General features: G+C 43.3%; 2 long non-coding RNA genes across 2 annotated transcripts in view; one reads left to right on the top strand and one right to left on the bottom strand.

Moving 5' to 3' along the window:
• The window catches only part of LOC114873974, a 42,690-nt gene that overhangs the window by 14,115 nt on the left and 3,091 nt on the right, over positions 1-25,484 (top strand). The window lies entirely within an intron of this gene.
• The window catches only part of LOC114873975, a 103,268-nt gene continuing 79,047 nt past the window's right edge, over positions 1,264-25,484 (bottom strand). The window contains exon 4 of the long non-coding RNA XR_003789023.2: positions 1,264-1,413. This is a non-coding gene — a long non-coding RNA (uncharacterized LOC114873975). The remainder of the gene's footprint in view (positions 1,414-25,484) is intronic.

Below are 25,484 nucleotides of genomic sequence, written 5' to 3'. Positions count from 1 at the left end.
TCGTGGTCACAGAGTAGGAACGAGACTTGGCTTTACAGTCGTGCACGGGGACCACCGGAAGTGGCCCATCACCGCCCCACATTCTCGACTTCCGCTCTAGCGTGGCTCGCGTATCGTCGCAGGATTACACTCCTCCGTATGTCTCTCCCTTGTCGGTGGTCGGTGTCGTTGACAGGACAGCCGAAAACACAAATGTGCACGTCCACGTGGTATCAGAATGGAAATTACTGATTATACGGACCGACCGGATGACAATTTTCGCGAACAATACCGGCTTCGTGAAGTTACGAGAACGAAATTACGGGTCTTCTGTGGCTCGCTATTGTAATATCAGGGTATGCAAAAGGTCTTAAGGAAACTTTTTTAACTTCTAGGTATCTGGAACCCTTTAAAATATTTTCGATGGTATGCGTACTGTTAAATTTACCACGAAAATTTGGTCCTCTCGGCCATTTTCTGCTAACGCAGATCGCATTTTCTGTATTTCTTATAAAACCTAGGTTACTGGGACGGTTTTCTTCGGCAATTTATCATGGTACATGGGAAGCATGCGATAGACAACGGATGTTAGTTACGACACAATCGCGATAATATGGGAAAAAATAATTAGAAACATTCAGCGAGCGACTCGCACATCGCTGCTCGTAGAGACTTCAATGGCGTTTCTAGAATTTCCTTCTCGTCGATCAAATACCGTGGAATATTTAACGCATTCGCTATTGATATTCATTTACAAAATAAAATCACCGACTGTCTACTAATATGTATGCTAATTTCATTGGTGACACACCTGGATGGTGTCAGAAATTACAAAAACTCGCGATGAAATCATCGTTTCCTCCAAAGCATACCGATCGCGTACTGTCACGATGGTTCGAGATCATCGAACATGATCTAGGTGTTCTATGGAAAACTATTAATCGATTACCGCCTTCGATTCAATTCTAATTCCGATCACCTTCGCGACTCTGTTCCTAGTAAGAAGACAAGCATTTATGTCATTAGATTAGATCTTGACATTTTGATGATCTTATGTTGTATGCAATCTACGTCCTAGAATTACCGATTCTGATCGCAATTTTAAAATCTTCCCTGTTTTTGCAATGTCCTCGACTTACCAAACTGATCTCGCGCGGGTTCGGATAAAAAAGTCTTGAGATTTCTGTCGGTGACGAGTGCATTCCGCGTGTTATTTAGGAAGGAAAGAAAATAAAAGACGGTTGTGTCTGTGCTTTTTTCAACTCACCTTGGCGTTGACAGTGTCAGGCGATTTTGGCGCGCAAACGAATGTCTTTTGGAACGTCTCCAGGTGCGGCCGACCATCGGCTTCCTCTTCGCGTGCACCAGTTCAAGCCGAGCCGAACGAAAAACCGTCTCTAATTCGGGAACGCAAACAACGCAAACAAAGCAAACCTGAAACAGACAAACAGCAAAGCAAATTAGAACGATTTACCAAAATGGTATTTAACCACGCTTTGTTAATTAATATTTCGTCAACCACTGATGGTATCCAAGAGGCTATTAATAGACATTTGATAGGTAAAGCGTTAAACTTAATGGCCCTGAAAAAATTTGCAAATTTCGAAATCCAAAGAGAAGGGTAGAAATTCGAACGTCTCGAAGATTCCAGTGTACTTTAGTTTTTCTCGATGATAACGTATTATCGTGACTTTTCTGCTATCGACCACGATCTCTTGCCGGCTGGCGCCGTAAAGATGGCGATGTCGGCGGGCGAGATTAACAAGCTAGCCCTGGGTGAAATTCCTCCGAGGGAGGGAGAGAGAAAGAGGCAGGATTGGTGTGACAGAGAGGAGAGAGAGAGAGAGAGAGAGAGTGAGAAGGGATGAAGAAGGGGGCGAGAGAGGAGGTAACAAGCAGCACAGGGGAAAGCCTTGCTTCACGAGCAGGTGTATCTGGTGGTAACCGATCGATACTTCGGCTCCGATTATAGAGAAGCCGACGACACTGAATTCTGCATGAAGCTTTTGTTCCGCTCTCTTTCGCACCGGCCAATCGGATTTTCTATTTTCGCACCCTGCCGACGGACAGATCATTTATCCATCGGTCCTGGCCTTTTCGTCGTTCCTGGAATCTGTCCCATCAAAACTACTTCATTTGTTTCTCGCAATTGTAATACTTTTTTTTTCATTTCCAATAGTGATGGATTTAGAATAGCAACCTATTGGAACTCGCTTATGACTTTAAAAGGGTGGATTTTTTCATACCTATTTATCAAGCATTAGTCATTCAGTTCAATGGCTAATATCTACCCTCTAACTCTTGTATAGCGTTCGAAGTGTTAATTGCAATCATTACGAAGCACCGTCGCGACGCATCGTCTGTCGGCACTCGTTTGACTATAAAAGGGTGAATTTTTTAATACCTATTCATCGAGCATTTGTTGCCCGTTTCGATGACTAATATGTACCTTCCAACGCCTTTATAGCGCTCGAATGACTAATTGTCTCGCTAGATTCTGTCATCGAAATCATTCGAACTTGTTTGACGATCGAGACAAAAATTATCCAACGAGAGACAAAAGAGGAGGTCGCGAATGATCGGTCGGCACGATACCGCAGGCTGGAACTTTGGCGAGCAAACACTTTCGAATACCGGCAATCAGTGACGTAATCAGATAGCGCGATGAATATTCATGAGTCGGAGCGCATGCGTTCTGGCGTGCCTTTGCACGCTTATTAGCATAACTCGTCCGCTTTATCCATTAGCCATCCATTGGGCCCAGGACTAAGCGAGCGTGCTGCTACTCGCTCGGTTAACCGCGCCGTCCAATTAATATAACCGCGGGGAAGAGAAGAAAAAGAAGGTCGCCGGGTTTAATCGTATCGGCTCTGGCTTCTTGCTTGTACACCCTGTGCTACAAGAATCATACCATGTACACGAATTAATCTATTCATGATCTTTTCAATTTTTTTTTTTTTTTGAAAATCTATCCTAGATCCTTTGCAGTAAGACATATCGAAGCTCTAACTATTAAGAATAGGAATCGTTAATTTTCAAACTTCAAATTTTCTATAATTTGGAATTCTTTGCTGTGATTATGAAAATGATTCTTCGAGCAACTATTTCTATCGAAAAGCAAACGGTATATCTACCGGTCGTGTTCTAACAGATTTAAAGAAGCGGCTCTCGTCGCGACGAGCCAACTAGCCAAAGTATTTTTGGCAATGTTCCAATGCACGCGATCGTGGGTAAAAGCTCAGAAGTATCTTTTATCAGGGACCCATTGCTCCGAGAGTCGGTGATATTCCGTTCAGTGAAGCTAACAATCCTCCACTTTCCTTTCATTCTTTTTTCTTGGCTGCACGAATCTCCCGAGCATACATTGTGTATATATGTATACATCGATGGAATAACAAGGAGGATGGAGAAGATGGTGAAACGTGTTCCAGAGCGTAGCATTATCTCGCATCGCGGCGCGTAATTATGTAATTACAATGTTAGGCCTTGCCAACGGGCTCTGATTAATAAGAAAACGAAGGCAACGCGTTTATCGGACGTTTTTCTCTTCACGGTTTTGCTGGTCGCGATCGTTTAATGAAGGGTCCCCGAATGGGAGCAGTTATATCTCAATCATCTTAATGTCGATCCCATCGCTTTTAATCGCAAGCCTCTTCGTGGTTATCGATCGTATCTTTTACCGAACACTCTTTTTCTACCGGTGAAAAAAAAGCGATGTACTTATGTCTGTTAAACAGATTTATTTTTGTTCCGGGATTCATTGAAAAATTGTGAGTAAGTGCTAAAGGGATGACAAACACAAGAGTTAAGTGTAGGCTCCCATGTGATTATCTACCTATGGAAAATTTAGTCTAAGTTAATTTAAAGATTTTAAGTATTAATTAACATAACACTTGGTAATAGTTTATCTATCGCTTGCAACCTGGATCCAAGTGAGCAAAGGGGTTGAAGGGGTTCATGGGTGTACCATGATACTTGGCAAAGACAAATCGCTCAGAGTTTCATGTTTTTATTTTGCTGATGTCAGGAGAGGAAGAGAGAGAGGGAGGGAGAGAACAGCAGAGAACGAGGCGTGGCTTCGACCGCGACCCCATGGTATTTTACCATACCCCTTTAATTCGGCGTATAACGCGGCTCGATAACGACTGCCACTACTCCCCCATGGGACCAGTTTTCACGGTTCCGCGTTTCCTTCGATAGACAATGCTGTGTAATGTTCCTGAGTAACCCCTTACCTTGTTACAAGTCATATTCCTGATCACAATTTGCAATGTTCATTTCATTTCATTTTTATGGGGTCGTTTCAAAAGTTCTTCTCGATCGAATTGAATTGGAAATAAATTTGAAAAATAAATATATAAAGGATGGGAGGTTATAATAATTTGTGTAATTTCAAGTATAAAATTTTATTCTAAGTAATAGATGTCAAGACAAATTGTATGCTAAGGGATGAAGGAAATTGGAATTTGAATGTAGATTGAATTTTTCAATTGACAGGGTTTACCAAAAATCTCTTGCAAGGTGTATGAGAGGAAACTGATTTTTCTACCGGTTCGCTACACTTTCCCCTTATCTTGAATGTCTCATTAAATATCAACGAGTGTCGAAGGGCGAACATCTAGGGGTCGAATGGTGGTGGCTTGTCGTTTCAACCCCTCGCTCGTTTCGACACTGATTTTCACGGAATTTCATATTTTACCGTTCCAAAGTCGGTATCCCACCCAAATCCCCTGCAAGTACTCAACATAAAATAGAATTGCATACAACAAATTTCACTGCATTTTCTTCAAATGCATCTAGAACATCAAAAACAACCTGAAATCAATCATTTGGTGAAAATTGTAAATTATGCTGATTTACACAAAACATTACCACGGTGCGTTAAAGAGAGCCAGGTAATAAGAAGGGAAGGAAATTTGAAATTCGAAGGTGAAACGATGGTTGGCAGCATGTGTTAACCAGATGACACGTCGACTTTCCCGGCTCGCCTGTTTTTCTATCCGACGAACGGTTCACGTCGATTAGACGGCCGTTCCCTCGGAATAGAACCATTTATTAGAACGTTGCAGCCGACTTTCCAAACGACGAACAGGAATTCGATAATGGGCACCGCATGAATGACGCGTCCCTTATCGCTTACTGGCTAGTGATAAGGTGGAAAGTTGTCCGGCAATTTGCTCCAGGGACGAGGCGCACTAATTTCGCTCGGTTCGTGGAAAGACTTTACGAAAACTTTTAAAATTCTCAAAATTTCATACTCGAATCACTCTGTCGTGATGCTTGTTAATTCCCTCTGTTAACAGTCTCGAAAGCGGATAATTATCGAGCAACTACTGTATTTCGGAAAAATGTCCTATCTTTATTTAAATTTATCTCGTTCCTATCTGCATTCAGCTGATAAGTTTCGATTCGTATAGGTATCGCGAGGAGAGGATCGAACCGAAGGAGACGAGCATGTTACCCGTGACAGTTACTTAACTCGACTCGGTGCACCAGCTGTACCGTAGTCGTGCCATTACAGTAATTAGGGTGTAATTGGGCATAAATTGTCCGCTGGCTTCGGGACCGCGACTCGTCGCTGGTGACGAGCTGAGGAGGCGGAGACAAGAGGGGGCTACGTGGTACGTGTAGTGGGGGTGGACAGGAGGCACGGATAGCGAACGAGTCGGTGTGCGAGAGATAGAAAGAGAGGGGGCTATAGATGAAGGGGTAGGGAAGCGGGCACGGGAGGGGAGTTAGCGTAGCGTGAACGTAGCGAGACCGAGGATACGCGGCCGTGCGTGCCTCACCGTGCGTATACATGTCGGGATACGCGTGCACGCGCCTATCCTATCACGTCACTTTACACCATCCTCCCCCAATTTTTAGTTTAAACTATACTTTGCGATTATTTCCTTGAAATGGATGAATTTCAATAGGTTGAATGCTGAAATGCAGTCGATTTGATGAAAAGATAGATGGAGGCATTTGGAGCCACGATTTAGGAGGACTTTTTAAAAATGTGGTCATTTGTAAATAGACTACTAGTTTTCCAAACTTTGAAATACATCGTCCATTCCAATTGCAACATTTTAGAATTAAACTATTTCTGTTTCAACTTTAGAGATAGCGAACGATTCTCTCTGTTTCACCCGCCGCACAGTTTCTCGTTTAAATGTTCCTCTCGTTCGTTCAAAGGTTTCGTTCCATTCAATCAAATTGACCGCTATGAAACAACAAACAATCCATTACGAAGTAATTTCAATTAAAAACGATGCCTATTTCAAGCCTCTATTTTCGCCAGTTTATCTCTGCACCTCATACACAATCATACAACTAATAATCGTAAGATAAGGGAGTTCATTAGTTTTTCTTAAAAAATTCCCAAAGTTTTTTATCATTCTTTAAGAGGATGATTCGAGTATTATTTTCCACATGTCACAAAATTGTTCCATTCGATCGAGGCCCGTTCTAGATCACTGTTATCATTCCAGTGGGCTTGCTTCCTCTATTCACACTATTTCTCCCCATTGTGACAACATGCAATTTCCGAGGAAATGCGCGGACCGTGTTTCCCGAAGCGACTGAGAATTCAACAGGTGACACCTTTTCGGGACAGTGCTCTTCTTACAGTCTTCACAATTTTCACGGTTCTGTTTTCTCTGCACATGAAGTAATACCAGAGCTATTGTTTTCAAAAGCTTCCTGGATAGAGAACCGTGTCAGAGTATGATGTTATTCGAATAGAAGCTAAAATTATTTGTTATTCTTAAATATGCTCAATTAAGGACTTTGACTTTCTACAAGTAGGGGCGGACTGACGATGAGTTTGAGAAAATTCCCAGGGAGATGGCGATTTGAGACTTAATTGAATTCATTTATTACGAGAGGGCCGGCCATGTCGGTAACTTTGCAATAAAACTTTAAGTTCCTCAAGGAACAATGGCACTGTCCATTGAAAGATTCCTGGTCGTCGCGTGCCGAGAAAAGAGGAGAGGGAATTTAAACGAGCGAAATAAATCTCGCAGCCCCTTTCGCGAGCCAACGTGTACACTCGTTGCTATGATAATGAGTACTATCAATTTGCATCTGGGTTATTAGCACTTGCTCCACTCCGCTCCTCGAGTCAACGACAATTCTCCCGTTGCTTAAGCCGTCTTATCGATTGCTTCCTGTCGGCCGACTGGCTTAGGTAGTAATTGTTGACTAAAATGTCTCTTGGACATTTCGCTCTCTCTATTTTATGCTATGCTTTAGTACAATATTGGCATTATATATAAAAAAAAAGAATTTTACTCTGAGTTATGGATTCAAAAGAGCTTTTTAAATATTAGGAGAAAATGGTACTAATGCGTACCGTTCTTGCGGACTACCCTTCTAAGGGGTGACAGAGAATGTCCGTTCAAGATACGCTGAAGATAGGATTTGGATGATGGTCTGTTTACAGCACCGCGTGAAATGAGTTACAGTCCGGATAATCGGGGTAATAAACTTCCGGCTGGGACCCCTGCGTGGGCCGCCACGTGGGTCGGTCCAAGTTGCGGTAATGCACCGGCGATGTCGGTGTAAATATATTTATTATGCCCACCCTGTTTGTTCTTTGGCAGGTACGATTTGACCATCGTCGAAGGGTTACATTTGCTGGACACATTGACCAGTCAAAATTTAAAGACGCTTTATGATAATTTATGGCCCAAATTTTCCTTAAAACCGTTTAACTACCCTCTGGTCCCAGAAGAAGCTTCTCGTTTATTTCTAAGCATTGCACTTTCCTAATGCATAATGCACAAAATTAATTTCATCCATTTAATATTGTCGTACAATATAAGATTGCTAGAATTTTAGAAACGACGAAACGATGAGTCCACGAAGACTTCCCTTCTTATTTCTTAGTCATCCAAGCAGGCATTATTTGCGTACCTATTATTGTCCCTTGTCCATGTACCTGCACCGAAGACTTAGCTTTTCGGTATTGTAAAAGAATGCTTAGAGCAGGAAACCGAAGGGTGCATTCTGGAAGGCTTGGTTCCGTTTTGAAAGCAAAATTATGGTCTTATAGAAAGAAACCAGTTTGGTCCAATAAACATTGATATCAAGTCGGGATTATGAAGAAGAGTATTTTTAAACTTTTCTACTGCATTATACGAACAGTTCTCAACGATTTTTACATTGCGTTCGAGTTCGAAAGAAAGGGAATAGGTAAACTAGGACATCGATACAGGTCGATACAAACAAAGCGACGAGGAAAAACGGCAGAAGAGGAATCCCTCTTAAATATTCATTTCACGTTGATCCGCAAAAATCAGACGTTCCCCGGCGTTACAAATCCTCGCAATATTCTCGAAAAGCATTGTATGGTTCGATGAAAATATGATACGATGTACAATCGGTGAATGTCCCCTTGAAAATAAATTTCTACCGGAAATCTGGGTCACCTTTTCATCGAGATTTCATATATTTTTCTGTTGTTTATTCATATTGATGGGACAAGGCTAAATTGTTGACTAGTTTTTTGGATATGGATCAAAAGTCGTTTAGGAAGATATTTTATTTTTTTAAAAGCGTAGGTCAACTTTCCAAGCTTTCAGTTTTGTCATATCAAATTTTAACCCGTTAAGTTTCAACGCTCCGACTCTCAACCTTCTAAGTTTCAGTACTACAACTCTGAATGCTCTAAGTTTTAACGTATCAACCTTCATCGCGTTAAGTTTCCTATCTTCAACCCTCAACGCTCCAAGTTTCATCGCTCCGACTCCACGGTTTAACTTCCCTTAACTCGCGTCAACCCTTAACTCGCGTCAACCCTTAACTCGCGTCAACCCTTAACTAACTAGGAGTTTCATCGCTTCATCCTTAAGTTTCCTCCCTCGAATCCTCAAATTTCCCTTTCGACTCAGATCTCCAAACTTTCATCGCCATTTACCGTTGAACTCTGATCGATCGAACGCGTGGTGCATCTATCGGCTTCACGCTCGCGTCGAAAAGCTGACGACCGAGATCGGCGAGAGATCGCCGTGTTGGAGGAGAGAATCAACGGAGGAAATCAGCGACAGTCAGGGTAAAGGGTGCGCGGAACAAGCACAAGGGAGAGACAGAGATGGAGAAGGGCTCTGTAGTTATGGGAGTTGCTGTGGAGTGGAGTAAGCATTGTAAATCAATACCCTGACGGCTGCCGGCGCTTCGAACGCGCCCCGTATTTCAGCATGCCAATACACTGGAACTATCCTCCATCGCTGCTGGATAGCGGAATATAACGCTTAATAGAGGTCGCAGATGGAAGGGATCGAAAGGGTGAGCGGGGAGAGGACAAGATTGCACGCGAATGGTATGGGGTGAAGAGGCAAAACTGGGACTGTTAACAGACACGAAGGATCGCTTCTCTCGTTAAACCAAGTTTTCTGGGGGGACGAATAGGAAATTTCGTTGAATTTGTTATTTTGAAATTTTTCCTTTTCTTAAAATTGAAAATTTTTAAAAATTATTTTTCTAGTATATAAAAATTCAATGGAACATGGAAGCAAAGAAGAATTATAAAACCGTAGCTGGTACATAATATACGAGTGGAAATTTCATCCGAGAGGAGAATACGCTTGAATTTCGGTGCAGAGAGTATTCGGGAACGAGCTCTCCGCTTCTCTTCACGAGAGAAAACTAAAGGTTGAAATTTCTCGTTGGACGACACGTACGTATCGTCGAGTTCATCGCGCTTTTCCCAGTTTTCTGGGACATCCAGAATTACCCGTCTCATTGTGTCGCATTTTCTTTTTCATTATACGTTCAATCCAACGTCGACTCTCCTGATGAATTAATAAATCAAGGTACTCTCTATTCCCAGAAAATCTAGTCGATGATGATACTCGTCACGAGGTAATGTAACTTGGAAATACATATCTTTACTATATCTATGCTTTGAAATAGCTTTGGTATAATTGAAAAATTATAGTTTGCTATATCCAACGTCGATGTTTAATGTGATCCACGGGTCAGAAAGTGGCCGGTTAATCGGTAGTTCGGGGATGAGCAGAGCGTTAGCATCGCGAGGGCAGGTGGAGCTATTTGGAGAACAGCCCACTCGACAGGCCACCGATTTTATCTCTTTCTTTCTTCTTCCTTTTCATCTTCCTCTTTATCGCTCTGCAGACCTTCTCGACCTGCCTCAGGAGCCGCAAGGTTGGCGATCTTGCGATCGTCCAACGACCAGATGCTTCTATATATCCTTGCGGCAGCTGCGATGATCCTGTCGACGTCTCTTCAAGACACACGAGGAGCACGTGGCCGGGATTAAAGATGAAAAAAGGGAAGCACCCTTGAAATCGCTCGGTCGTCAGAAAAATTACGATTTTCCTTCAGCATTCGGTCGCTGAATTTTCTGTTTCAACCCTTTTTATATTTTCCTTTAGATAATGACGTTTAATTTAAAAACCTACTGTTACAGGTTATTATAGTAAAATTTTATCAACTCTATTGGTTTTGTTAAATTTTAATTTAAAGTACCACATAATAATATGGAACTGCTGAAGGTTCTGAATAAATAATTTTTAATTGAATATTTCAAGAGATCTAAAATGAATTTCTCGAAGACTGATACATATTGGAGGATTTCAACTTTGAATTTCAGTTATGTTCTTATTGTAAAATACATACACAAATTTCTCATTTAAGAATCACGTTCCATTATGATTAAGTTTAACTTATTCCATGAATCTTTGATCGAATTTCGGTTTTGCTACTGAAATAGATAATTTGAAGCACATCTTTCTCGTTCTTGTGTATTTTTCAATCACATTTTAAAAGCCTCCCAATGTTCTCGATCTCTTGTTCCCAAAAGCAGTACGTTACTTATTAAAGTCTGTCTGCAAATTGCTTGGAAATAACTCCTAACCAGATTCTCAAAATTGTGTTAACCTATTTTTTATAAGTTCGATCCATCTGAAATCGTTAACTGTCTAATGAAGAAAGACATTTGATAATCAGATGAAATCAGAAAAAATTGCATATCTGTCGCGACTATTTCTGAAAGTTATAAAAGAGCCAAAGAACAATACTTTTCTAATATTTAACGAAAAGAATTTTTCGACCGAAACAACCGATCGTCATTTTGTCTTTGAAAGGAAACCAATGATACCTATAGTTCCTCTAACAAGAGGAAATCTTTGACAACTGCCATCTATATCGACCGGTTGCCTCGGAAATTCGTTCACGAGGGCATGACCCGTCGGGTCGTCCATTTTGAATGGCATACACCTTATCTGCGGACCCCGTGTCACCATCGGCCTGTATTTTGTCGCAGATAAGAGCGAGTTGCTGCTTACAAATGGTGCGCCCAAAGCTCGTATCACTGCTTTCATAGCAAACCAAGTAATCTCGTAAAAGCTTCACATTATACGCTAAATAAGGTGTTAAAGACGAGCATTCAAGACTTTTGCTCATAATAAATCTTTCTTTCTTTTTTCAAAGTATACTCTATCACGTTGTTATAGATAAGATTTTATCAGTAATCAAAGTGGAGGGATTAGTCGAATTAATTTGGTACAATCAAGAAACAAGTTTGATAAGCACTGACAGTCTTTGGACCTTGTTATCGATAATGATACGCGTAATTATCTAACATTTGGATTTCTATGTCACTTAGTTTTTAAATGTACCTATATTTCGTTCACCCGATACCGCGTGTTTGATCATCGGTTCTATTTGAAAAAAATACACCTTGGCCTAAGCAGAGACAAAATTTTTCAGTAATCAATTAGAAATACAGTACGATTCAAACGTACCATCGATTAAATTTAAGAAGGGGTGAAGTCCCGAGTGCCCCGTTAACGAAGCGACGGTATTCAAGGTATTTACCTGGAAGAAAATCGTTTCATCCGTCGAACGAAGTCCCAAGCAACAGCATTAGAGCAATTATGAGCAGCCAACAGTTACGACATTCGAATCCATTAACATGCGGGACAATCACGAGATAGTCACGGGCCGACAAACTCGCCGGTTCATTGCGGACGAAACAATTACAGTGCGAATCCGCGTGCAGGAGTGTAGCAACGGGAAAAGGAGACCTCCCTTAATCTCCTTTCATGCGTGACTTTTGGTCGATTGTGCAACAGGTGGTGGGTTAGACCTTCGGCCTCCGTTACATTCTACGTGCTGTTCGAAAGTCCTCGTTTTCTTTTTCTTCTTCTTCGACTTCTCTGACCGAAGAAATTCGTCTAACTTTTCGCATTTCCATTTGAACTGTTACAATTGTAGTTTACTCTGCGATTGCAGCGAAGAGCTAAGGGTTGGGAGGAATCCCTTTATCAATTTTCTATAAAAATTTTGTTTAGCTCTAGTTTTATTAAGGATCTAGATGCTTAAGATCCTATGTGTGGCCATATATTAATATTCCTCTATGATAGCTTGAATAATCAAGGATTAAGGGGTGAAGAATCCATTTCCCTATTTTTCCCCTGAAATTCTACTAAGAATTCTTACTTCATTTACATGAATGATCTAAGGACACCTCATTATTCTTCGTGCATCGTGTCGCAATCGCATCGCCTTGCATAATCGTCTCGCGGAGGAGGGTATTATTCGCCTCTTAAACCGTAGCCAATAATCAGGGCCCCCGGTCAGCCGCAGCTTCGTAGACGTAGTTTTCCAGGAAACCATTACCGATCTATAGCTTTGTTCGGCCACCTTTGCGTAAATTGCTCTCCTCTCGTGGCTCCATCGATCGTATCTCTAGCTCGACCATACGGCCTTGTTCGACTGTAGCGTTACATTCTCGCGTCTACAGAACAGACGAAGAAAGAGAGAGTATAGTAGTTCGGTTTCGTCGGCACGTGCCTCCATCGACTTTCTGCGTCTATCCTAATTACACGATCCTGATCGAACGTGCAACTTTGACCCCCTGTTAAAGGGGGGTAGGGGTAACGCGGTTGAGCAATCGCCGGATCGAATCAGACTTCGCCGCCATTTTTTCCCCGGATCTCTTTAGCTGCGAACGACTCTGGTTACTTGGAAATCGATCTCGTGTTCGTAGATCGAGTTAATGTCGCTTGGTACATGAGGTTTCAGCTGGATGGGATTATGGAGGGTGCCCAGAGCGAGAGAAAAGGGTTCGAGACTCGTAGGGGTAGTTAGCAGTCGTTGAATACAACGACGGTTCGAGGGTGGTTATTAGACTGATAGCTAACTTGGAAATATAATGAATTTTCTTTTTAACCAGAAATTTCAAATTCCGGACGATTCGTGTTCAAAGGGTTGGATCATAAATATAATACCGCTTGTACTTGGCTCGTGACATGTTAACCCTTTGATAACGACAGCTATACAAATAAAGTGGTCTCCGTTTCTCCGTAATGCGACGTAGAAATACTGTATGGTCGGTACGTTCAAGGTAATGTCAGAATGAAGTATGCGAAACAGCTGCTGCTTTAAATATTAACACTTAGCCGGCGAACGACACACGCGATAATTCTTGCTCGTGTAGACGTTGTTATTGTTACAACGTGATCAAAGTCCTCGGCTATACCTCTTCTTCTTCTTCTTCGTTTCAAATGCAACGCCTACGCGCTACAAGATGGCTGATCAATTCGCGGATGACGCGGTTTTATTGACGGCACCGATCACCGGGATGTTACCCGAACGTCCACGTGGATTTACATGAATCTCGCCACAGGTATCGACGCTTCGAATCGGCGAGATTCCTTCGGGCTACTCGCAACCAGCCGAAGAAAGAGGAACACGAGCGGGACAGGAAGAGGAAAGAGACGAGGAGAGAATGGAAAGCACGGTGCCGGTACGGCCGTTAGTCAAAGAGACGACTCGCGTTGATTTACAGCTTACTAAATAGACGGCTCTTACGGTCTTGATGCTCTCTCGCCACGGAATGCAGCGGAAAGACGGCGGGAGAAGCGAGTAGAATGCGCCGAGCCAGAGACACCGTGGAAGAGAAATAAGGATGTTGCTTCGTGGTTCTTCGATAAGAAGAAAATCACTGTTTCAATTTTTAGTTATAACGCGACAGTGCTTATCTAGTTCATTTGCAGCTGTTAAAGTATCAGGCATTTCATATCTGGCATTTATAATTTTCTTCATTCTTCGTCTTGAATAACTACCCTGTATTTAAGGACTGGGATCAGGTAGGATGAGCGACGACTCCACTGGGTTCCGGATGAAACACTTTCCTCCCTTCCTTTCATCCATCTCTCTTCCACGATATAACCCTCAAAATAAGATCCCAGTCCCTCGAATAGGGAGGGTCCAGCACGGATGCGCAAGCGGATGCCTTCAACAGCTGATCGTTCAAATTTTTCGACGCAGATACTTTTCAACCCTTCGTCAGATTGATTCGACGATGATTCTGCGTCGCATTTCTCTTTTGTTACTGTTTCAATTTCACGAGAAATTGTGGAAAACTTAGCTCAATCTTTTTTTATAATAATAGCGATTGATAAGCAGAGAGCGATATGGTCTAATATCGATAAGCGAAGGGAAACTCTGACTGCAGCGATGGTGGCTAGTAATTTCGCGCGACAACGCGGGAGATGCATCGAAGTCGGCGTCGCTCGGTTGAAAACTCGTCCGAGCTCGATGCAACTGTTTACTCCGGACGGTGTGAGGTGCAATTCAGCGAGCCCTGAGACACGCAATCGTCACGGTTCTTCTTGATACCGGATTTAAAGGCCTTAACGCTCGGTTTTCACGAGTCTCCGGTGTCGTTGAGTAATCCTATCCTCGGGACACATCTAGCCAGCATAATGTCGCTCGACCGGTAGCGCAACGAGCGGTCACTGTTCCTGCTTGTGATATTTTAAATACCAAACTGCTTGTGTCCTTCATTTTCCCCAGAAACAATTGATAAATGTATAGGGGTTGCGATAAGGGTCATTAGCGACCGGCATCGCTGTTTCGACTGTATCGATCAACGTGTTAATGACTGCTGTTATTACTACTGATGCCCATTTTCCCTATGGCGGTCGATATGTTAACCTTCCGAGTTTAGGACGATTTTTCAAAACTCCACCCTGGGTGCTTGAATTTGTACAATTTGTATATCTAAGCAGTAGATCTACTCTGTCAGGACCTAACAAGTATCGATCACGAATGACCTTTCTACCATTCAACGTGTGAACTCATTATTTTCAACCCTTATCTATCCTCCACTTCTTGCACTAATTTTCAAGATCTGAGTTTAGGACGATTTTTCAAAGTCCACCGTGTATACTTGAATTTTAATAATTTGTATATCTAAACACGAAGCGGTAGATCTACTCCGTCAGGACCTACCAAATATCGATCACGAATGACCTTTCCACCATTCAACGCGTTGACTCATTATTTTCAACCCTTATCTATCCTCCTATTCTTGCGTCAATTTTCAAGTGGGTTAAATAAAATATTATCCTACACGGTCAGACAATTATCGCGTTTTTCAACCATCGTCGAGGAGACAAACGAGAATTATCAAGAAGAAGAGAGGTTTAGCAGCAAGAATAAAAACAGATGGGAAGGTAAAGAGAGAAGGTATTTCAATGAGGACTGAAAGGATGCTTCGCACGAGAGGATCCGATCTCTCGAGATCTACGTCGAATCAATGACCGGCTGAGAGGCTTGTCTCAGGAAGAGAGGGTCCGAAGAAAAGAGAAGAAGAAGAAGAGGGTTTAGCGAAACGACGAGTTGCGCAAAAACCGACCGAATGAATCCTCGGCCCGCTCTCGACTCGTCTCTCCCTTCGCGAGCACATTGCTGAAGAAAAATAAGGAAAGCAGAAGAGAGAGATATATATTTCGTTGGCTTGCCGTAAATAATTGTTCCGACCGGGCCGTTTCGTGGAACTTGATATGTTTCAACGTTTCTACTGGCTGGGAAACGACGAAAATACGTCGTTCCAACGATTACACGATTTTAATTTACCGTCTGGATCGTTCGACCAGCAACGAACATTAATGAAGTTTCTCTGCGAATGATTTTTTGTCCATTTTTTTTCTTTCATCGTTGTTTCGTTATCTAAAGATAGATTATTTTATTTTTCACGGTTCGATTGAGTACACAGGGTGTTAGTCAATTTATGGTACAAATATAATAAAAAACACGATACCAACTGACCCAAAGTCCTCATTTTCTTTACTCGTAAAATTTCTTCAAAACCATAGCCGTTTCATAATTCCTCTTTCATCATCTAAAATTGTTCACCTTTCCCTGAACAAATCCGAAATACATATTTTTCTGTCTGTGTCAAAATAAGCCACACGTGCTCGTGCTGTCAGACCGTAGCCTATATTCAAGAGGTGTGCCCAACAGAGAGGGAATCCCTTTTGAAAAGGAGAGATGGAAATAGGCACAAGCTGCGTTTTCATGAGGCCAGCATTGGCGCGTGTCCCGCAGGAGGCAGCTGTCGGCTCGTCCGTTTCATTGTGAAAGGAAAAAGGAGGGAAAACGGTCCCTCGGGAGAGTGGTAGCGGGGTTGCCCGGATATATCGCGTATAATGGCTCGAAATGGCCAAATTATAGAGAGAATCTCGAGTACGCCGACCCTATTATACCATACGCAAGCGTGTATGATTCTGGTTACATCATCTAATATTTTCCTAACTTGTTTTAAGGACTATGTTTTAAGGACACACTTATTTAAAATAAAATATGAAAAATAAAAAATAGACTTTCAATCTCGATTAAACCAGTCCACACCGTTCCACACGTACTTAATTCATAACCCTCTAACCTGTCAATAATTAATCAATTTCCAATACGTTCAGATAGAATCAGCCTACATAAAGGTGACAGACTTCATTTTCCAACGATACGGTGATAAAGAAACCTTCAAGGATCGCATTATGCAAAATGACAAACTGCGGCTACCTCGCCCGTATACGTGATCCCATTTATCAAACACGAGTCCTTATGGCTTTTAACGAGACAGTCGCTTCGTTTTCATTACTGTCATTAAATGTCCTTACTTCCTTCCCGTTATCGCGTGGACACTTGCTCCTGCGACGTACAGGAATCGATTGCGGCAGGTGCGACCGATTAATTGAAAAAGAAACAAGGATTCTTAATTAGCCGCTAATCGTCTTAGTAGCGCCATTGTATTTAGAAAGAATAATTGATTTCAAAGGAGTTAAATTAAAAATTAAAAATGTAAGAAATCTATTTTTGGTCAATTTTATACTAGAAGAGATGCAACCCTAATGAGCAAACCACAAATGGGTTATTATTCTATTCTGAAAGACGATCCTTATTTTAGCCCGTCACCTCGTTGAATGCTATGAGCCGACGATGACGGGCATGGAAGAAGAAAGGAAGCATCGTAATCATCGACTGTGATGCTTGATGGCGCGTGACGGAATGACATCATAATCACAGTCGCGACTTGCAACCGAGTATGATCTATGTCCGGTGCAAGATGGAATAACGGTTCGTCGTTCCCGTTTCCTCGCGATTTTCTTCCTTCGCCATTGTCTTCCTTTCCTTTCATTCCGATTATCCTGCGAAGGATACGTTCGCCGCTCTTTCTTCGAAATTTATTCCGCTTATCCATCGATGGAACGTCACGTCGCCACGATATGGATGCTTTCTTTCTTCTTCCATTATTTTTTTTTCTTCTTCAACGAGATTAAGTCGGCGAGTTTCTTGGCGCGTTATCGCGGCTGACAGGAGGGAACGGTGAATCGAACCGTGGAGAAGTCGATTTATCGTTCGATCGGGAATCCCTTTTTACTCGTGTATCGAGAACTCCGTACGAACGCGACGCGTAATTTAGTGTGCGTTTTCGTTCGTTTCTCGTCGACGTTGCCTGGGAATTTTCGAAATATCCTCGATGATATTTCAACTTTAGATTCGTCTTCTTCGGGAGAAATTGAAAAACGAATTCTAGAATTCGCGAGTTCTTCGGGGGGATTCGTAGATCGATGGTTGATGGAACGCGGGCAACGTGGCAAAGGGAACGGGATAGCGTCCCGAGAAGAAACAAGAGGGCTTCGGCATCTTTCTAAAAGGACGAGGACCAAGGACAACGAACGGGAGAGCATTTAGCTAAGCATGCGACTAGTTTTTGTCGCGTAACTGCGAAAGGAAGAAAGGAGAAGGATAAGGTGAAGCGAGAGGGTGAGGAGGGACGAGCGAAGTTACTTCGCCGCCAGGTGGCAAGTATGCTCTTGAAACCTGCCGTACGTGCTGAAGATCTTCCCGAGATACGGGTTTAACAAGGTCAGGAGGACTACGGATTTATAGCATCAAAGCTCTTTTTCGCCCTGTTTATGTACGCTTTCTTTCCGCCACTCTCTATCCGCGTATAAATTTTATTCCACTTCAATTATCGTGAAAAAATCGATGAAAAATCATTATCTAAACATTGCGAGACTTGGAACTCGAGGAGTTTAAAAATATAGAAAATTTCTTCCATTTAATGGAAAGGCTAAAATGGAAATAAATTGTCGAAGAGTAGGCTTTCCAGGACAACGGCCGACTAGGAGCCGACATTACACCGGCTTAGCCCGTAAATTCGCGTGTCACAGTTTTGCAGGGACGTTAATCGTCCTGGTAGCTTCGACGCTGAAATATCGTTAGTCGTTTAACGAGAACACGAGGATATGTGTGCCGTGTGTCCAGGATCATCGCGATCCAACGCTTAAAACAAACATGTTTGTAGGTATGCAAAGAATGCAAGCGTTGGAAAGTCTGACGATCATGACATAAAAGTAGCGCAGAATACCACCTATGTCGTATTAATTTGAAGCTAAAAGATGATTAAAAATGACTATCTAAACGTTTTATCGATATTCTTGATACAAAATGTCTGGTTGCACATCGCAACGAACAATGCACCGTATGGCCGAACAAAAAGATAGAAAAATGGCAGCAAGGTCCAAGTTGATCAGCAACGAATTAAACAAGCTCTCTGGGTTCCTGTTTCCCGGGGTGCGAGCGATTTCAAGGGTCGTTACGTTCCCCTCGTGTCTGCGGAGCAGAGAAACAGCGGCGATGCAAAGGCAAGGCAGAGAACGAAGGACACTGGGCCCGTGCTCCGTCTTTCTCGGCTCGTTATTCCGGTCAGGGACCACCTCCTGGCGTGGCGGCGGTCCTCATTGTAGGACAAGTAGTCGACGACTCTCTTTTGCCTCGAAGGGTCGGGAAAAGCAACACCGACGACGCTGAAGGTCGTTATGAAACGAAACGAGGCGCCTACCGTTCCTCCGACGCTCTTTATCTATCCTACGTGTCGTTTCTTTCTTTACCTTCAACCTTACGTCTCTCACCGGGATACTTTGCTTTCCTCCTCGTTCGCGTCCATTTCACCCAATCTCACCCTTGCTGCTCCTCTTTGTCACCGCAGCACCCTCTACTCGCCCTTTGCTTCTTTGCAATTTTTTTTTGTGACTTTTCAATTCCGAAATTTGGCAGTCTATTGAGGGTAATTTTTTATTCTGATTTCGAATTTTTAGAATGTTATAAAATTTGGTACCCTGAAGAAGTTAGTAGATTATGATTTTTCAAAAATGTTGCACTCTGAATTGTTTGAAATAACCTAATATCTTTTATGTGCCTTTTTCTATCAATTTCCCATCCTTCCTAATTTCTGCGGTTAACAATGACCAAAGATTTATGTCCACTACCATGCTGACCCTTACAACATTCCATATCGCGTTCTTTGTAGTGTCTCCTGTTTCTTCGGGACATTTTTATTTAGTGATTACCGTCTTGGATGATTACATAGCCGGTCGTAAAATCATTGGTACAAGGTTCTAGAGAGCAAGTGTCGGCGACACCGTGGCAAGCAACAGTTTGCCGACGATAAATCACAATCGTCGAGCGTGTCGAGCAAACTATCGGTTCTAGAAACGGTACTTCGATCGATCCGTGCGTCGCGAATCCCAGTGTCATCGACTTCGACGCTGCTGCGAAATCGTGCGTTCAAAACGTTCCACGTGAACGGCTTAAGAATTCCACTCACGACTTTGGCCCACCTGTTTTTTATACCTTTTCCCCTGATTTCGTACACCTTACCCAACACATCGAGCTCGGGACATTTTATGGAACCTACGATTCTTGCAACTTCAAGTTCGTTTTTACACCTGATACGATTGCATTTTCAACGATTACTAAATTTTTAATTACAATTAACAGTACGAGCCATTTTTCCTTGAAGATCATTTAGCAAAATCATTTTCATCCACAGAGAAGCATCCGAACGGTGAGGGTATAGCTCGTCGGTGGTTCACGGTCGGCGAAAGCGTGCTTGTTCCGAAAATACGGGTCGGCGTGCTTTTTATTATTCATAAACCCATCGAGTCCCGGCGGCGAGAGCATTTTTGACCCAGCGTTACGCGCCGCGTCGCCTTGCCGCGGCAATCGTCACGTACTCGCGACGCGTACGCGCGCCTCCACACACTCGCCTCTGGTTCTGGTCGCGTCGACCGTGGAGACACGCGTGCGTGTTCCCTGTGTATCGCGAGGAACGTTCCTCTGACCGATTCGAAAGAGAAAGCGAGACGACACCGCGGGAAATCGACGGGCCAGAAAGAGACGGGAAGGTACTTGCTAAAAAGGTGCTGACTGGAGGAGGACGCATCGTCTAGAAAAAAGAAAGAACCGGGTCGCGATAAGGAAAAAAGAAAGCCAAGAACGTCGTTCATAGAGTCGGGAGGAACCGGGAGGTAAAAAATCCGCGCAAAAAACGTTACACGCGAAGCTGTTCGGGACTGAGGATAGAAAAGGACGCGGGTATCGGGTGTCCTCTTCGTCGAGGGAGGGAACCGGCCCGACGGGAGTGGAACCTCCTCGGGTACGACCCTCGTTCCCGAACGCGAAACAAGGATAGTTGTTGCCGGCGGATCTACGAGGGTGTCGAGGTGACGCTGCAACGAGCAGGAGGACGAGAGAGCGTGTCAATGCGAGAAAGAGAGACGCCGGAGAACCGTGAAGCGAAGGTGGTGAACGAGGTTGGAAGAGGACGGAGCAGGCACGGCGAAACGAGGACGGAACGAGGCCAGAACGTTTTATGGGTGTGCGGTGAGGTCGAGGAGGAGGCACGAGGAACGCGTGAGGGATCGTTCTACTCGGGAGGAGGCTGTCGGAGGGGCCAGGGGATCCTTATCGGGTTCTAGGATCGCGAGGCTCGCACGTACGGCAACCGCAACGACAACCACGTAGAACTCTGCTCGGCATCGCGAGCACACGGACGTTTTCTCGCACGATTCCACAGACTGCTACTCCCACCAATCCTGTCTAGACTTCTGTTTCTAGTCCGTTGCTCTAGACACCGACCGAACACGGTCGCGACGCGTGCATCTAATTAGAGGCACGATGAATTTCAATCAATTAGAACGCGAGCCGTACCTGGAATCCGTCAGCGGTTATGTAAGCCGCAGAGAGCGCCAGACTGGATTGCTTGCTGGAAAGTGGACGTTTCGACTGACCTGCTCTGCTGGATGAACAACCTTCGCGACACGTTAGATAACGTTGTTTCATGTCAGAAATTGTATTATGCTAATTACAAAAATACACTCTTTATACTCTATCTATCAGTGATGAATCATTTTCAAACCCATCGCAGATCAGCCTACATCCAAGTCCGATCCATTCATCTCCAAAACAACCACCCACTCGACTCCCTATTTCCAAATCGAAAAAGGAAAGCAGGCTAAATCCAAGCGGATTCATCCCACGATTTCCGCGTTGCGGAAGTTTCGAACGCGCGGGTGTAGTTGCCGATAAATCAACAAGTACCAGAGATGCTTAGCCTAGCTCTTTCACAGTCTGTTGCTTCTTGCTCGCATCGGTTAACACGCGTGTACACACGGGTATACACACGACGTACACGCGCGGACACGTGGACAGGAACAGCTCGAAAGTGAGCTAGCTAAAATAAAAAGGAGAGAAAAAAGGAACACGGAGAGGCAAGCAACTCATGATTTATCTCGTGGACGGGTTGCAGCCTCGGCTTGGTCCGTTGGAATTTCTGGTGGCGGGCCGATCCGCCACGGCAGGACGAGCAGAACACGAAGGATCTCGACGAAGGGAAGTCGATCGACCGGAATACGTCGACGTAACGAACCGATTCTCGCTGCTCGCCGCTTCGTCGAGCCATTTATCCCGCTGACAGATGTTCGCGCGTCGCGATGAAAACCATGGGCGATTCCATGGATTTATTCGGTTCACCCTCAAACGCGTTGATTGTGGAATAGTTTCATTAAACCGTTCGTATTTAGAAGATAATAATCTGTTTACGAAACTGTATTAACTATAAGATATACCGTGTCCCAATGGAAATTCAAGCGTCATCCAGATACGAGTGACACGCTAAATCAACACGGTCAATTATGAATAAATTTCATATTTTTATATTGAAATTCTGATTTAGTCAAGTTATTATTTCGCTGAAACTTAGTTTCGACCGATATTCAACTGGTCACCTGTTGATCGCAACCGTTCGACTTTGCAGCACGCCGGAAACAAAAACAAATTCGACGTTTCCGGTCGTAGGACCGGTCCTACCACGCGTCATCCCTCTTTCCTTCTGACACATGATTCGCCCTACTAATTGGACCTTTATCATGCAAATACCCTTCTTTCACGATTATCCTGCGTCTGAAGTGTAGAAACAGCTGAGAAATTTTCCATTCATAAGTAGATGCTCTTCGAATAAAATTCTTTCATTTCGATTTCTCTTCTTTTTAATCATAAAAATTAATAATTCTTTCAACAGGAAGATCGATATTTTTAAGTTTGAGACTCTCCTTCTTAAGGTGTCTATATTTGCATCTCGATCCCAAGCGCAACAGGATCTCCCGTCAGGGATCGAAACGAATGATCCACTCGTCTCTTACATCTCTGTTCGAGGATCCATTTGATTTTTCTATCTTTCTTTTTCCCAGAAGCCAGGGATCGGAAATTCGCGGACGAATCAGCGATCCACCCTGTCTCTGTTGGGAATTAAGAGCGTTGTAAGAAAGTCTCGCACGCTTTAATTACCATTCAAGCCGGAGGGCCAGAGGGAGGGCTGGTTCATGCAAGTATAATTCTCTTTGGTCTCTTCCTCTCTCATTCATTCGAGACAACCTTACACGATCCCGAGCCACAGCGTGATGCGCACACGAAAACAGAAGAAAACTCACAAGGGAAATGTACGTACTTTGCTTATCACTTACTATTCCTTCCTTGTCTTTTATTTATTCGATTCGATTCTTCTTGATATTCCTCTTCGCGGACTTTGTTTACAAACTCGAAATTATTAATTCTTGAAAAAATTCTTTCGTAAACTAACCCCTAAGTTTTCCACGCATACTTAATCCATGGGTCTAAAATGTCAGACAGTGAAATTAAGAGGATTTTTATTAAAAACGAGTCGATGTTGAACGAATGTTGACCAGCTCGCGTTCTAGCCGCACGCGAATCCGTGCATGCGATACATTGCAGTGAACGAGCGGACACCAGCTTCGCGGACGACCCATTTAACGCGCATGTATGTATCTATGTACATACGTGCACATACCGGCGTAGAACAGGCAGTTCTGCTGTTTAGCGAAGTATAGTTACAGCCGGTACAATGACATCGACTGGAATCTTGAGATAAACTGCATTTCACCGTAGACCAAATGGTTGAACATGGAAAAATTGCAAGCGAACCTCTTTGGTTAAAGCTCGATCCTCTCTTGATAATTCGTACGTGTCTCTGGTTTAGTGAGTATTAAACGGTGGGGTCATCTTGGTCACGTTCCGTGATGCTGATGTACCATCGCGAACCATCATTTTTTCTTCTAATATTACCCTCCCCTTTCGTATAACCGCGAAGGGTTAAAAATTAAATAATTGCAATATCGCAAGGATCATAGGTTGCATTAAAACACGGTACCATCTTGCAATGTATTATCTTTCGTCTTTTTGGACAATTTTATCTTCTCGATTTTTGTCACCATTTTTACCCCGGATGCGATATGGAATACATGCAGAACGTATGAAAAGATCGTGTATCTATATTTAACTTTCCAGATGCATGATATTAAAGCTCTCGTTTGAGCTTTAACGACCCTCGTTGAATTTCCAACGAATGTAACTCTGTGACCCGCGAATGGGTTTCAGTTTCGAGATCCACTGATGCTCCCGCGAACAAAGTTCAACGGTTGAATGAAATGTTGAGGCTTCCGGGTTTAAGACAGCCCCTCTTCGAGGAGTGTTCCGACGTTTCGCCGGCACTGCGGTTAGTTTCATCGGGATCTGGGTTATAGCGCGTCATCGGGCACCCTGATGGAACCAGCTGCAATGCAGACGGAAACTCGAAACGGATACTCCGGAAAGAAATCATTCTGCATACGAAAAATCAGAGCTAACGTATCTGTTCTCGACTACTTTCGAAAATATTATTCAAAAGCAGAGCACGACGTGTCAATTAAAATTGTCTTTGTCCAAGTCGTTTATTACTCAAAATCGTTCGGTTACGCCGAGCTACGTTGAAATTGCATCCAAAGTCAACACGAGTTCGCAGACTCGTTGGTAATTCAGGAGAAAGATAGAAGAAGAGTGTGGAGGCAGCGATTTCGAGCGGAGGAAGGAGGATCTTTATTACGCGTGCACGAGGAAGAGGTATACACGATGACGATGCGGGACGGAGGTTGGCTGCTCGCCAGCAAGAGATCTCATCCTTTTCCTGGTTGTTCCTATTCACCACCCTCCTCCCGCAACCCCGATCTCCCTATTCTTCCCTGTTGCCCATTCTTTCGTAGTCGATATCGAGAAGTCGCGGACGGCGATGACCTGGCGTTTCTATTCCTACCAGTTTCCGGCTAATTTCGATTAATGTCGCGATTCTGTGACCGAGGGTAATCGACGATCAAATGGATGTTTAACCATAATGTGTGAATGTAAAAAAAGATTTTTAATTTCTTAATAAGGGGTCAACTCACTCTCTAGTTATACTACTGACCTTTTCAGTACCATAGTTGTTTAATTGTAAAAGCATATAATGGAAATTTGGGTATTTTTCTGAATTTTTCCAGCGATAAAAACACCTGATAGGTAACAGAGAAAAAAAGAGGATGAACATGGAGGATTCGAAGCGATATCCTCTAGTTGCATCGGGTCAGGCAGCACGGAATTGGCGGTGATTTAAATTGGCTGCCCTCTCGACCTGCCGTTTAACCTATTTACCGCCACGCTTCTGAATACGCTCTTCTCTTCTTTGATTTTTTTTCTTCCTTCCATCGTTTCCCCGAACTTCATTGCCTGTCACTCCCATTTATCCTCTTTGTAGCGGAGCCCGAGGTTTTTAACCTTTTGTCCGAAAAGGTAATCGACGAACCCGTAGGAACACGCTTGCTTTTCTATTCGATTATAGAGTAATTTATTCATTCATTTAATCAATAGACTAAACGAGTGCCCAATTTTGATTTTCCAAGAATCGTTGAAATTCCATCGATACACCTTCGGATATTATTTTTGGGGTTGTAAGTTGGCCTGTTCTGTATTACAGAAATAATCGTACGCTAATTAGGGTGTCACGTGTCGAAGCTAGGGAAAGGCGGGGGCGACGTTTAATCGAATTAGAGTAAGGC

Source organism: Osmia bicornis, chromosome 12, assembly GCF_907164935.1.
Source record: "Osmia bicornis bicornis chromosome 12, iOsmBic2.1, whole genome shotgun sequence".
NCBI lineage: Eukaryota > Metazoa > Arthropoda > Insecta > Hymenoptera > Megachilidae > Osmia > Osmia bicornis.
This window is presented reverse-complemented; position numbering and strand designations above follow the sequence as displayed.